The following is a 4,223-nucleotide window of genomic DNA, read 5'->3' on the forward strand; positions in this document are numbered from 1 at the left end:
ATACAATCGTGCTTTACCCAAAACTAGCACTTTAAGGGGTTCAATGAGAGAGGTATTGCCTACATCATCCAAAGACTACTCGTAGCTTTTTTTAGTGCTCTTTCTAGTTGGTGTGGATGCACAAGCCATCAACAAATACTCCAACAATTTTTTGAGCATGTCCTTAAAGATGGCACATATGAGGCACTAGAATGTACCAGAGACATTGGTCAGCTCGAATGGCATGTCTATGTAAGCAAACACCCCTCATTCGGTGGCGAATCCCATCTTGTGCCTGTCATCCTGATGGACTTGCACTTTGTTATAGCCTAAGAAGCCATCTAAGAAATTGTAGGTTTCATTTTCTGCCACTCTCTCTAGCATGTGCTCAGTGTATGGTAATGGGTAGTTGTCTCTCTTTGTAGTTGCATTGACCTTTTTATAGTTCATGCACACTCAAATCTTTCCATTCCTTTTCATGACTATCACTATGGATGATACCCAATCCATGTGCTCTATCTCATAAATGAATCTTGCATTTAGTAGCTTATCAATCTCTTCCTTCACTGCATGTGTGTGCTTAAGATTCATTGCATACGGACATTGCTTAATTGGTACTACATTGGAGGTCATGGAAATATTATGAGTCATGATACTCAAATCTATTTCTTTCAACCCATGCAAACATGTTAGAGAATTCCCTTAAGAGATTTATAAGATTAGTCTTGTCCTCCTTGGTTAGGTGGCCTGCTATGTACACAAGTCAAGGCTTGGCCCTTCCCCACCAAGTTGACTTTCTTAACTTTGGATGGTCCTTCAATGGGTTCACTCATCTACCCTTTCTGCTCGGCTCCTACTAAGACCACTATTCAATCATCCTTCTTAAACTTTGTGAAGTGCTTAGGCAAATCCTAGGGTTTTTTTTATCGATCAACTTTTGAAGACTTTGACTATTTTCATCTCTCTTCCTTTAGCCTCTTGCTCCTTAGGTGGATTGGGAGGTCCCCCTTGGTGCATTTGATCCTAGGTGTCAAGACATTTCGAGGTTGCTATCAAAGCTTACCTCTAACTCGAAGTTGTACCCACAATCCTCACTGGAAGAGGTTGTCTTCCCTAGTGGTCATAGTTCTAAGGCTGACTCCACTCCAAATAATGATGTGGTTCCGACCTGGACTAATCCCACTTGCTCATAATCTACTACCTCTAGGTATATTAGCCAAGTTTGGTCACAATCTACCTTAACAACTCCTTTGTTCACTCTAAAAGTGTTGACCTCTTAGGGTTTAGAGTTTGCTATGACTTGCTCAATCACTCTTCCATCCCTGTCATATTTTATGGTCTCCACTTCCACTTTGCTTTCCTTACTGATGGAACAGCAGTCTTCATACTCATAATCAGAATCCTCATATTCAGAATGTGTATTATTTTCAGGGTTCATGTCCTTAAGTTTTTTCTCACTTGTAATGAGAGCTAGCTCACTTGACAAGTACTTGAGGATTCTATAGAGTTCCAATTTGTTAGTTGGGACATGATAGGTGATTGGTGTCGGTCCGTTGATGGAGCTCCTAGGCCATCATGCATAGGGGCACTGTGGGTAGGTTAGAAATTATGGCTTTGTTGGCTTTGCTATTAGCTGAGTCTGCAGCTTGTCTAAATTCACCCTCATCATCGGAGAATGGCATATCAATGGTTACCAACACATGCATCCAAACGCGCTCAACCTCAAGACAAGGAATGTACTTAGTTAGAGGTCTATAATTGCTTATGGCCTTTGAGTCACCCTTTAGCATGGTAGGGGTGGCATTTAAGTCCACTAGTGAGGTTTTCTAAGTCTCTATCTCTACTCCGACTGCTTCTTATCTATCGCCTAAGAATATAATGCCATTATTCCAATCCTCTATCACTCGAGCATTCCTTTGTCCAGTAGAATATCGTAATCCGCTCCCTTCATGACTATGAAGTTCACGGAGAATTGAATTCCTTCTATCTTTAAAGGCCAATCCTTCATTAAGACTCTGAAGGATCTTACCTTCATCCCATTTGCTAGAGTGACATTGAACCATGTAGTTTCTACCAGTGGGTTTTCCCAAGCTTGTAAGATTGTGTGGCTAAGTATACTTACTCTTGGTCCTATGTCTACTATCCTCTTTCTCATTGTATCTCCTAGGGCAATGATAGGTAAGACTGCATGTATCTCAGTGTCTTCCCAAAAGGGATTCACTTGTGGGGACTTGAACATTGGGTTCTATATGCATCATAGTGCCATGGTTGAGCAAGTCTTGACCCATTGCTTCAACACTTGCCATAGTGCAAGATTTTGCCTAAGCAATTATCCCAGTGGCAATGTTACAGGAATTGATATAAGTGTGATGAGCAAATCGTCAACTGTCTTTCCCTCCTCTACTTCATGGGCTTCCTGCCAATGCTCTTGGGCAGTTTGTCTATTCATGGCATCCATGTTCTGCCTATGTGGTTGTGCATGTGGTGATGTTGTCTCTCCTACTCTTAAATGTGAGAGAGACTATGGGCTCATGGTTGAGAGTTCATTGATCTCATCTTTAATGATAGGCTTAGCATCTTGTAAGTGAGCTTGTGCTTCTTTTATCCATTCTTTGACCTTATCCATTGCCTTTAGTTACTAGTTGTTGGGTCAAGGTACTCTCCAACCTTAGCACTTTTCTTCTCCCTTGTCTTAAGAGTAGATGTTTTTGCTTCTGCATCAATAACCTGCTTTCCTTTTGTTGAAGTGGTTGCGCTCTCTATTTTGATTGTTATTTTTATATCAGCCCTCTTTCTTCTCCTTTGCTGACTCTTCTTCCCTATAGATGCTACATCTAGGTTGCTAGGTCCAGGTAATGAAATACCATCCCTGCTTTGTTTGGGCTCATGTCATGACATTTATGGGGATGGGTGTGACATTGTTGTCAAGTGACTCGACACAAAAGAGTCTGAGTGGCACAGATGGCATAATTGCCAAACTAGTGGAGGGTTTTTGCCTAGGATAATCATCAAATAGGTGTGTGAATCTGCATTTGAGACTCCTCAAGTCAATGTTCTCTCTATTTTCTTGCTCCTTTTCGAGGCAATAGGATGAGATATGCCCTGGATGGTCGCATGTCCACAACATGTTATGGGCTCATGGTTCTAACCTCCTCCTAGGCCTCTATTACCTCTCCCCCTACCTAAATCCATGACCAACACAAGCCTAAAGTCCATCAATATGGGATTAGCCTCCTCATCATAAGAGACATAAGGGTTCATATATGAGTCTTCCTCCAATGGTTCCTCTACAAAGTGCATTGGAGCATCTCTTGGTAGATAAACCACTATAGGTCTTGGTGGTCTAGAGATTCCTATTGGGTTGATGTCGGGGATCCTTGGAGCTACTAGCTTTGAATTCTTAGGTGCAGGTAGAGCCAAAGGGGTTCCTCTTCCAAAGCTAGGTTGCCTAACTCCTAGATAGTATGACTGAGCATAGGTTTGTTGGTATTGCAATTGTCTTGGCAATCAACAGTGCATAGCCTCATGCACAAATCTTCCACAGTTGGCACAAGGTCAGGATCTAGGATCAAGTTACTCAAATGGCAAGTGGTTGCCTCCACAATTCACACACTACATGTGAGGTCGCACTGGCCTTCGCAATGACTCATGTAGTAGTCTGGTTAGCTCATCAACTATCACTTGGGTATGGTCGACATTCTTTCCTTTATCTTGCTTGCTAGGGGCTAATTGTTCACTATGTGTTGTGGTTTTCTCGGCATTTCTAAACGTGTTGTTCTCTTTTTGCATAGCCCCAACAGCTTCTCTCTTCGATTAAGCCATCCATTTGTATAGCCTCCTCAAAGACTCTTACCAACACATCCCTTTGCAATTTCAAGTTTCCCACTAAGGCCTTATAGAGTTCTTCATTGCCGATCCCATTGAAGAATATGGTGGAGACTGCTCTCTCATTGGGTTGCTTAGCTACTACAAGTATCCTCTTATAGAGACTTCTCATGTGAGTGACGTAGTCTCATATGTCCTCTTTGTCTTTTTAGTTGACATTCATCAACTTAACGATGAGGTTGTTGGAGTATCTTGCCTCGAGAATCTCTTGATGAAGAGATCATTTAGATCATTGAGATTATTATGTTCGGCATTATCTAGACTGGTAAACCAAGTCCATCCCTTATCTCCTAATCAAAGTCCAAATGCTTGTGTCCATTGAGTGGGGTCCATGAGGTTGTTAGTTTTGCACACCTAGT

The sequence above is a fragment of the Lygodium microphyllum genome, chromosome 19 (genome assembly GCF_053477565.2).
Source record: "Lygodium microphyllum isolate KBCC chromosome 19, Lygodium_microphyllum_v1.1.10, whole genome shotgun sequence".
Lineage (NCBI taxonomy): Eukaryota > Viridiplantae > Streptophyta > Polypodiopsida > Schizaeales > Lygodiaceae > Lygodium > Lygodium microphyllum.